This window comes from Symphalangus syndactylus, chromosome 9, assembly GCF_028878055.3.
Source record: "Symphalangus syndactylus isolate Jambi chromosome 9, NHGRI_mSymSyn1-v2.1_pri, whole genome shotgun sequence".
Taxonomy (NCBI): domain Eukaryota; kingdom Metazoa; phylum Chordata; class Mammalia; order Primates; family Hylobatidae; genus Symphalangus; species Symphalangus syndactylus.
Window position 1 is genome coordinate 30,353,442 of NC_072431.2, and position 11,176 is coordinate 30,364,617.

Here is an 11,176-nt window from a genome sequence, read left to right on the forward strand (position 1 = left end):
CTTCCACAATGGTTGAACTAGTTTACAGTCCCACCAACAGTGTAAAAGTGTTCCTATTTCTCCACATCCTCTCCAGCACCTGTTGTTTCCTGATTTTTTAATGATGGCCATTCTAACTGGTGTGAGATGGTATCTCACTGTGGTTTTGATTTGCATTTCTCTGATGGCCAGTGATGAGGAGCATTTCTTCATGTGTTTTTTGGCTGCATAAATGTCTTCTTTTGAGAAGTGTCTGTTCATGTCCTCTGCCCACTTTTTGATGGGGTTGTTTGTTTTTTTCTTGTAAATTTGTTTGAGTTCATTGTAGATTCTGGATATTAGCCCTTTGTCAGATGAGTAGGTTGCAAAAATTTTCTCCCATTGTGTAGGTTGCCTGTTCACTCTGATGATGGTTTCTTTTGCTGTGCAGAAGCTCTTTAGTTTAATGAGATCCCATTTGTCGATTTTGGCTTTTGTTGCCATTGCTTTTGGTGTTTTAGACATGAAGTCCTTGCCCACGCCTATGTCCTGAATGGTATTGCCTAGGTTTTCTTGCAGGATTTTAATGGTTTTAGGTCTAACATATAAGTCTTTAATCCATCTTGAATTAATTTTTGTATAAGGTGTAAGGAAGGGATCCAGTTGCAGCTTTCTACATATGGCTAGCCAGTTTTCCCAGCACCATTTATTAAATAGGGAATCCTTTCCCCATTTCTTGTTTTTGTCAGGTTTGTCAAAGATCAGATAGTTGTAGCTATGCGGCATCATTTCTGAGGGCTCTGTTCTGTTCCATTGATCTATGTCTCTGTTGTGGTACCAGTACCATGCTGTTTTGGTTACTGTAGCCTTGTAGTATAGTTTAAAGTCAGGTAGCGTGATGCCTCCAGCTTTGTTCTTTTGGCTTAGGATTGACTTGGCGATGCGGGCTCTTTTTTGGTTCCATATGAACTTTAAAGTAGTTTTTTCCAATTCTGTGAAGAAAGTCATTGGTAGCTTGATGGGGATGGCATTGAATCTATAAATTACCTTGGGCAGTATGGCCATTTTCACGATATTGATTCTTCCAACCCATGAGCATGGAATGTTCTTCCATTTGTTTGTATCCTCTTTTATTTCATTGAGCAGTGGTTTGTAGTTCTCCTTGAAGAGGTCCTTCACATCCCTTGTAAGTTGGATTCCTAGGTATTTGATTCTCTTTGAAGCAATTGTGAATGGGAGTTCACTCATGATTTGGCTCTCTGTTTGTCTGTTATTGGTGTACAAGAATGCTTGTGATTTTTGTACATTAATTTTGTATCCTGAGACTTTGCTGAAGTTGCTAATCAGCTTAAGGAGATTTTGGGCTGAGACAATGGGGTTTTCTAGATATACAATCATGTCATCTGCAAACAGGGACAATTTGACTTCCTCTTTTCCTAATTGAATACCCTTTATTTCCTTCTCCTGCCTGATTGCTCTGGCCAGAACTTCCAGCACTATGTTGAATAGGAGCGGTGAGAGAGGGCATCCCTGTCTTGTGCCAGTTTTCAGAGGGAATGCTTCCAGTTTTTGCCCATTCAGTGTGATATTGGCTGTGGGTTTGTTGTAGATAGCTCTTATTATTTTGAGATACGTCCCATCAATACCTAATTTATTGAGAGTTTTTAGCATGAAGGGTTGTTGAATTTTGTCAAAGGCCTTTTCTGCATCTATTGAGATAATCATGTGGTTTTTGTCTTTGGTTCTGTTTATATGCTGGATTACATTTATTGATTTGCGTATGTTGAACCAGCCTTGCATCCCAGGGATGAAGCCCACTTGATCATGGTGGATAAGCTTTTTGATGTGCTGCTGGATTCGGTTTGCCAGTATTTTATTGAGGATTTTTGCATCAATGTTCATCAAGGATATTGGTCTGAAATCCTCTTTTTTGGTTATGTCTCTGCCAGGTTTTGGTATCAGGACGATGCTGGCTTCATAAAATGTGTTAGGGAGGATTTCCTCTTTTTCTATCAATTGGAATAGTTTCAGAAGGAATGGTACCAGTTCCTCCTTGTACCTCTGGTAGAATTCAGCTGTGAATCCATCAGGTCCTGGACTCTTTTTGGTTGGTAAGCTATTGATTATTGCCACAATTTCAGAACCTGTTATTGGTCTATTCAGAGATTCAACTTCTTCCTGGTTTAGTCTTGGGAGGGTGTATTTGTCGAGGAATTTATCCATTTCTTCTAGATTTTCTAGTTTATTTGCATAGAGGTGTTTGTAGTATTCTCTGATGGTAGATTGTATTTCTGTGGGATCAGTGGTGATATCCCCTTTTTCGTTTTTTATTGCATCTATTTGATTCTTCTCTCTTTTCTTCTTTATTAGTCTTGCTAGCAGTCCATCAATTTTGTTGATCTTTTCAAAAAACCAGCTCCTGGATTCATTAATTTTTTGAAGGGTTTTTTGTGTCTCTATTTCCTTCAGTTCTGCTCTGATTTTAGTTATTTCTAGGCTTCTGCTAGCTTTTGAATGTGTTTGCTCTTGCTTTTCTAGTTCTTTTAATTGTGATGTTAGGGTGTCAATTTTGGATCTTTCCTGCTTTCTCTTGTGGGCATTTAGTGCTATAAATTTCCCTCTACACACTGCTTTGAACGTGTCCCAGAGATTCTGGTATGTTGTGTCTTTGTTCTCGTTGGTTTCAAAGAACATCTTTATTTCTGCCTTCATTTCATTATGTACCCAATAGTCATTCAGGAGCAGGTTGTTCAGTTTCCATGTAGTTGAGCGGTTTTGACTGAGTTTCTTAATCCTGAGTTCTAGTTTGATTGCACTGTGGTCTGAGAGACAGTTTGTTATAATCTCTGTTCTTTTACATTTGCTGAGAAGAGCTTTACTTCCAACTATGTGGTCAATTTTGGAATAGGTGTGGTGTGGTGCTGAAAAAAATGTATATTCTGTTGATTTGGGGTGGAGAGTTCTGTAGATGTCTATTAGGTCCACTTTATGTAGAGCTGAGTTCAATTCCTGGATATCCTTGTTAACTTTCTGTCTCGTTGATCTGTCTAATGCTGACAGTGGGGTGTTAAAATCTCCCATTATTATTGTGTGGGAGTTTAAGTCCCTTTGTAGGTCACTGAGGACTTGCTTTATGAATCTGGGTGCTCCTGTGTTGGGTGCATATATGTTTAGGATAGTTAGCTCTTCTTGTTGAATTGATCCCTTTACCATTATGTAATGGCCTTCTTTGTCTCTTTTGATCTTTGTTGGTTTAAAGTCTATTTTATCAGAGACTAGGATTGCAACCCCTGCCTTTTTTTGTTTTCCATTTGCTTGATAGATCTTCCTCCATCCCTTTATTTTGAGTCTATGTGTGTCTCTGCACGTGAGATGGGTTTCCTGAATACAGCACACTGATGGGTCCTGACTCCTTATCCAGCTTGCCAGTCTGTGTCTTTTGATTGGAGCATTTAGCCCATTTACATTTAACGTGAATATTGTTATGTGTGAATCTGATCCTGTCATTATGATGTTAGTTGGTTATTTTGCTCGTTAGTTGCTATAGTTTCTTCCTAGCCTCGATGGTCTTTACAATTTGGCATGTTTTTGCAGGGGCTGGTACCGGTTGTTCCTTTCCATGTTTAGTGCTTCCTTCAGGAGCTCTTTTAGGGCAGGCCTGGTGGTGACAAAATCACTCAGCGTTTGCTTGTCTGTAAAGTATTTTATTTCTCCTTCACTTATGAAGCTTAGTTTGGCGGGATAGGAAATTCTGGGTTGAAAATTCTTTTCTTTAAGAATGTTGAACATCGGCCCCCACTCTCTTCTGGCTTGTAGAGTTTCTGCTGAGAGATCAGCTGTTAGTCTGATGGGCTTCCCTTTGTGGGTAACCCGACCTTTCTCTCTGGCTGCCCTTAACATTTTTTCCTTCATTTCAACTTTGGTGAATCTGACAATTATGTGTCTTGGAGTTGCCCTTCTCGAGGAGTATCTTTGTGGCGTTCTCTGTATTTCCTGAATCTGAATGCTGGCCTGCCTTGCTAGATTGGGGAAGTTCTCCTGGATAATATCTTGCAGAGTGTTTTCCAACTTGGTTCCATTCTCCCCATCATTTTCAGGTACACCAATCAGACGTAGGTTTGGTCTTTTCACATAGTCCCAAATTTCTTGGAGGCTTTGTTCATTTCTTTTTATTCTTTTTTCTCTAAACTTCCCTTCTCTCTTCATTTCATTCATTTCATCTTCCATCAGCGATACCCTTTCTTCCAGTTGATCGCATCTGCTACTGAGGCTTCTGCAATCTTCGCGTAGTTCTCGAAACTTGGCTTTCAGCTCCATCAGCTCCTTTAAGCCCTTCTCTCCATTGGTTATTCTAGGTATCCATTCTTCTAATTTTTTTTCAAAGTTTTTAACTTCTTTGCTATTGTTTTGAATTTCCTCTCGTAGCTCAGAGTAGTTTGATCGTCTGAAGCCTTCTTCTCTCAACTCATCAAAGTCATCCTCCATCCAGCTTTGTTCCGTTGCTGGTGAGGAACTACGTTCCTTTGGAGGAGGAGAGGTGCTCTGTTTTTTAGAGTTTCCAGTTTTTTTGCTCTGTTTTTTCCCCATCTTTGTGGTTTTATCTACTTTTTGTCTTTGATGATGGTGATGTACAGATGGGTTTTTGGTGTGGATGTCCTTTCTGTTTGTTAGTTTTCCTTCTACCAGACAGGACCCTCAGCTGCAGGTCTGTTGGAGTTTACTAGAGGTCCACTCCAGACCCTGTTTGGCTGGGTGTCAGCAGCGGTGGCTGCAGAACAGCGGATTTTCGTGAGACCACAAATTCAGCTGTCTGATAGTTCCTCTGAAAGTTTTGTCTCAGAGGAGTACCCGGTTGAATGAGGTGTCAGTCTGTCCCTACTGGGGGGGTGCCTCCCAGTTAGGCTGCTCAGGGGTGAGGGACCCACTTTAGGAGGCAGTCTGTCCGTTCTCAGATCTTCAGCTGCGTGCTGGGAGAACCACTACTCTCTTCAAAGCTGTCAGTCAGACAGGGACATTTAAGTCTGTGGAGGTTCTTGCTGAGTTTTTGTTTGTCTGTGCCCTGCCCCCAGAGGTGGAGCCTACAGAGGCAGGCAGGCCTCCTTGAGCTGTGGTGGGCTCCACCCAGTTCGAGCTTCCTGGCTGCTTTGTTTACCTAAGCAAGCCTGGGCAATGGCAGGCGCCCCTCCCCCAGCCTCGTTGCCGCCTTGCAGCTTGATCTCAGACTGCTGTGCTAGCAATCAGCAAGACTCTGTGGGCATAGGACCCTCCGAGCCAGGTGCGGGACACAATCTCCTAGTGTGCCGTTTTCCAGGCCCGTTGGAAAAGCGCAGTATTAGGATGGGACTGACCCGATATTCCAGGTGCCATCTGTTTCCCCTTTCTTTGACTAGGAAAGGGAACTCCCTGGCCCCTTGCGCTTCCCGAGTGAGGCAATGCCTCGCCCTGCTTCGGCTCGCGCACGGTGTGCTTCACCGACTGTCCTGCACCCACTGTTAGGCACTCCCTAGTGAGATGAAACCGGTACCTCAAGCAGAAATGCAGAAATCACCCGTCTTCTGTGTCGCTGGGGCTGGGAGCTGGAGACCGGAGCTGTTCCTATTCGGCCATCTTGGCTCCACCCTCCTGGCATCTCTTGTATTAAGTTTGTTTATTGGTTTAGGCAGAAACTGCCTTTTAATGGTGGATTTACATTATTTATATGAGATCCAGTGTTTGGTACATTTGGTGTTAATTTTTTCAATATATATTAGGCAACTTTATTGTCTCTGGTTATATGGACTATATTTTTCCCTTTATATATATATATATTTATTTATTTATTTTTAGATGGAGCCTCAATCTGTCACCCAGGCTGGAGTGCAGTGGCACGATCTCGGCTCACTGCAAGCTCCGCCTCCCAGGTTCACACCATTCTCCTTCCTCAGCCTCCCGAGTAGCTGGGATTACAGGCACCCATGACCACGCCTGGCTAATTTTTGTATTTTTAGTAGAGACGGAGTTTCACCGTGTTAGCCAGAATGGTCTCGATCTCCTGACCTCGTGATCTGCCCACCTTGGCCTCCCAAAGTGCTGGGATTACAGGCGTGAGCCACTGCGCCCAGCCTTTCCCTTTATCTTTTAAAATGTTTTAGAAGATAAAAAAATCTATTTTAAAGCCTCATGTAAATATCTTGAAATGTTCTATAAGCATTCTATTTCTCTCTTTCCCTAATCAAAAGCCTGCTGTACTTCCCCGCAAGAAAGACAAAGGATGTTACTTTTTTTGTCTGCATCTCCCATTCCCTACATCCAATTTCCCATTCATAATTAAATTTGATATTTCTCACTTTTTTCTCTTCATGTTTCTTTTATACTTTCTGTGTCTTATTTTAAATAATTACTGCAGTATCAGGAGTAATTCTTCCACAGTTATTTTTACTTCTTTAACAATAGTTGGTATCAGTAATTCGCACAGGTTCACTTTTTAGCCATTATCCATTCAAATTTGTTTCTCTAATTTTATTCTTGCATACTATACATTGTAGCTGTGAGCAATTTTTTTCAAAAGAAGCCCCTGCTGCCACATTTTTTTAAGATTGGTCATGTCTGCAAGTATCTCTCTGTTACCTCCCTATACAAATGGCATGACGTGGTCCATTATTCTTGAGTTGCACTTTTTTCCCTCTGTAGAAGATGTCATTGCATTGTCATCCAGCATTACTCACTGCAGTGGAAAAAGTCAAAGCTAGTTTGAAATTTTACTCCATGAAAATAACCTACTTTTTTTTGCCTGGAAACTTGCAGAATTATCTTTCCCCTTACGGCTTTAAATTTTCATGAAACTATGTTATGGTGCTGCTTTTTGCTCTTGATTTTTGTGTGGGACTTTGATAGTACTCTCTGTAATTGTTTTTTTTTTTTTTTTTTTTTTCAAAAATAATGTTTCCTCTGAAAATTGGTTTTGATCCTTTTGTCTGTTTTTTCACTTTTAGAAACTCCTCTTATTTGGAAATTGAATATCCAAATTTAACAACTTCTCTTGAATTATTTTCCTATTTTTAAAATTTATTTTCCTTACTGAATATTGTAATCATGGACAAAGAGGAGAGGGAGGGTGAACACAACTTTTTTTGAGTCCCAGGTCCAGCTTTATTACCCAATACAAGTCAAAACTCTGTAACATTAAAATTCATTATTCCAAAGTTTAATTAAAAACACAATTTACAAATATTTAATATCTTCTGAAAAGCATTTCCAAGTTAAGAATGAAAAAAATATGTATACAATATATAATCAAATACCAGTTGGCTTCAAATCCCATCAAGTCCACACTCAGCAACATCAATCTTTTTAGGTTTTTCAAAATCTTCTGTTAAATCTACAAAGTTGTTTTCTACAATAAGGCAAGGAATGGAAACCCTATTGCTTTTTGAACTCCATACACACTTACAATATTACGTGGAGTTACATGCTGTGCACGTTTTTTAAGATTATTGGTCACTTGTTCAGAAAGATGCATTTCTCCATATGAGGGACCCAAGAGACAGATCATATTGGGAGGGAGTCTGATGCTCAAAAGCTCATTCTGGGTTTCCTGGACCTCCTTGAACAATTTGGTGGTCTTGTCAAGTTTCTTTTGAACATGTCAGCTTTTTCAGAGTTCAAAACTTCAACTGGAGTGCCAGAGTTTGTTACTGCTTTCAGTGCTATGAGCCTGTGCTGAGTATTGGAGTCCAAACGCACTGCTGGCTCTATTTCTGTAATCTCCATTTCATTTGCTGTGACAAGTATCTTAGTATGACCTTCATCTTCAAGCGATGACATTTCCAGCTCTTGTAGTGTCCTGGAATGTTCTCCTCTTGTTAAAACATTCAGTAAACTATATGACATAACATATGGATAATCTTGGCATGTGGCCAAAACCTTAGGGATGCTGAAAGCACCTGGAAGATCAGCCTTCCCCATAGTTTGAATAGGTTAAATCAGAATCATTCTTGCTGACATTTGCAAATGTGGAGTCATAATGTGGTGCACAAGAACTGTAGGGTTCATAGTTCAAATATAACAGTACAGTTACTTTGTTTCATTTATCCTCTTTGAACCCCTGCAAAGTATTCACTCCTGATAGAAGTCTTCCAGTTGTCATGCCCAGTCTCTCAGGGCAATCACCTGACTTAAGATGGGGAAGTCCCAAGGTCGTTGTTCCATCTGGTTTTCTTCTTTCAAATTTGCACTATTAACAAGCCACCTGGTCAGCTTTCCTCAGATTCCTTAACGATGCAGTCAACCTGATTCTGCTCTCTCTCTAAATTATTGCTTTTAAACTCAGTTTTCAAGCATAACTTTGTCTTTCTGTTGTCTTTGCTGGGACTTTTGAAGGCTTGTGCTTCAGCATCTCCAGCTTTCTTGGCCAGAAGCTTCTGTCCACCCCACTCTGCGAAGTGTCTGTTCTCTTTCTGCTTTCGAGTTTTTTGTTGTTGTTGTTCTTGTTTTTTTTGTTTGTTTTTTGTTTTTTGTTGTTTTTTTTTTTTTTGCAAGCCTGTCATAAAGTCTATGCCCTGCTTCAGAATTCAGGCTCTGAATTCTTTGCTGGCTAAGAATGTTCATCCCTGAGTGCAGTAACTTTTTGGCAGCTTTATAATAAATGGCCTCTGGTTTGTTGTAAAGCATGGCATTAGTATACATTAGTTTGAAGTTATCCTTTAGTTCTTCTATGTGCTGGTAGTCATTGTTGTTGATCTTTTCTTTCATGGTGTTAAAATCCATTGGGTGTTTAATGATCATGAAGCAGCCAGGAGCAATAAAATCAGTCACAGGAAATGAAAAGAAAGCACTTGGGTCTTTTCTCTGCAATTGTCTCATCAGTTGACTCGAAGCTTCTTGAAGAGGTGTCTGTTCTACTTCTTGCTTGGCGGAAGAGCTTGTGAGAGGCTTCTCGGCAGGCAGGTCTAATCTCACAGGGAAGTGACACTGGAGCTCTTCTTCTGCCTCCTCTCCACACTGCCTCGGGCTCACTTTCTTTCATCCTCCTTTACTCCTCTCTGTTTTCTCCCTTTTCCTTCCCCCAGAACTTGCCTCGGTGCCAGTTGATAGTCATTAAAATAAGCCCGAGTTTATTTTTTAAAAAGCCCAAGCCTTTGGAGAGCTGGGTGACTTGGTTCCCTCCTGCTTTGAGGACCAGCTTCAAGGGCTTCTCTACATACTCCTGGTACGGGTGCTTGTCTGACCCGGACTTATTGCCATGTTCATCTAGATCCCAGTGCCCGACCCCCTTGCCAGGTCCTGGCCCTGCAACACTGCTTTCCGGGCCAGGCGAGCAGATGGCTGCAGCAGGGCCTGAGAGACCCCAGACCATCAGGCAGTGAGGCATGCTGGAGATTGCTTTAAATATAAAGAAGCCACACAGAACAACAATCATCTAACAGGGAGGCCTTATTTTAATGAATATCAATTGATATTTGTTTGGCTGAATCTGAAATGACATGATAGCTGGACTATTTTATTCATTATACAAGCAGAGCAAAGAATTTAGAGATTCTTCCTTTTGGTAAAGGTGGTGAGCGGCTATCGCTAAATGTGAAGTAGGTGGAATATGTAATAGATCTCACTTCTCTTCAGTCTTTGAGAAATTCTTCATATAACCTGCAGAATTGGTAGGATGCAATAAGACAAGAGTTGGTGAGTTCTTGACATGAGGAGAGCACCCAAATAGGACTCTGGAAGTTTGGTTCTGTGTGTGAGATCAATTATGCAAAGAACATGGCACACACAGGTGTGTATCAGGCATGGTTTACAACTGGCCTTTCCAGGAAGAGGGAGGAGTTCATCACTGGGGATTATCTTGGTCATTTTCAGGACCAGGGATTCCCTGGGGCAAGGGATTGTGACCTAGGATATCTGACGGGAAGAAAGATCTTATCTACCTGCTTGGGGTTCAGAGGAAGCCGTAGATTTAGATCCTGAACCAGTGATCTCTGCTGAACCTAGGGCTGGGAGCCCACAGAGATCCAGGCTGATGGACTGGGCCAATCTGAGGGGAAGAAGCATGGCTGGAGGACTGGCCACATGCTCCCAGGACTGGCAGCCGTGGGAATGTGAGAAGTAACATGCGAGTGGTTGAGGCTGGGCCTGGTAAGATGGCTCAGGACTGAGATTATTGATGCAGTCCTTGCCTTAGTGGGGACTGACACAGAAACCAGGGTAGGACTAAGACTTGGTGGTATATTAGTGGCCCCAGCCAGTGAAATGGGGTAATAGAAGTCTTTGGGAGCATAACAGCCATTGTTAAGAGTGTGGAAGGACTTATCCTACTTTTTCCCTATTTTATCTCTCCATCAGAGTTGTTTGACAGATCCCTGGAGCAATTATATGTCTTTTCTATAGACTTCAAAACTGGCCTCTCTTCTATGATGCACCAGCAGATGACAGCTATGAAACCAGATGCCATATTTATTGTAGGGATCTTCTTGAGGACATTGTCAATGACATATCTTTTTCCATTTGTTAGAATCATATAATAAATTCATTCAGAGAAAAGTGTGACATCAGAGGAATTACCAGCCCCTTATGGCCTCATTTACCTTGCATTGACTGATGCTCCCAACACATAAATCTGCCCATTCTTTGCAAATTTCAAATTCAACTAAGTTACTCTTCTTTTGTTTGTTTTTGTTTTAGGTTTTTTTTTTTTGTTTTTTTTTTGAGACGGAGTCTCACTATGTCACCCAGGCTGTAGTGCAGTGGCGCGACCTCGGCTCACTACAACCTCTGCCTCCTAGGTTCAAGTGATCCTCCACCTCAGCCTCGCAAGTAGCTGGAATTACAGGCGTACACCACCACACCCGGCTAATTTTTGTATTTTTAGTAGAGACAGGGTTTCACCATGTTGGCCAGGCTGGTCTGGAACTCCTGACCTCAAGTGATCCACCCTCCTCGGCCTTCCAACATGCTGGGATTACATGTGTGAGCCACTGCCCTCAGCCTTAGTTCCTCTTTCTTATGTGGGATCCTCTAATTTGAAGCACAGAAAAAGTAGATATAATTTGAATCTAGTTAATTACGTAACTTTGGATGGCCAGTTCCCACATCCTCCCTATGGGCATTGTCTTCAAAGATGTTGCTACATTTCTCCTCCTTCAAAATACTTTGAACATAAAGTAACTGCAATTATTTCAGTCAAGGAAAACTGTCTGCTAAGTTCATCTCCAAATACTTATAATTCTAAGGTTCTCACTTACTA

General features: G+C 41.4%; 1 pseudogene; it reads right to left on the bottom strand.

Moving 5' to 3' along the window:
- Window positions 1-7,247: 7,247 nt before the first annotated feature.
- Window positions 7,248-9,307, bottom strand: LOC129490626 (bromodomain-containing protein 7-like; annotated as a pseudogene).
- Window positions 9,308-11,176: the final 1,869 nt, after the last annotated feature.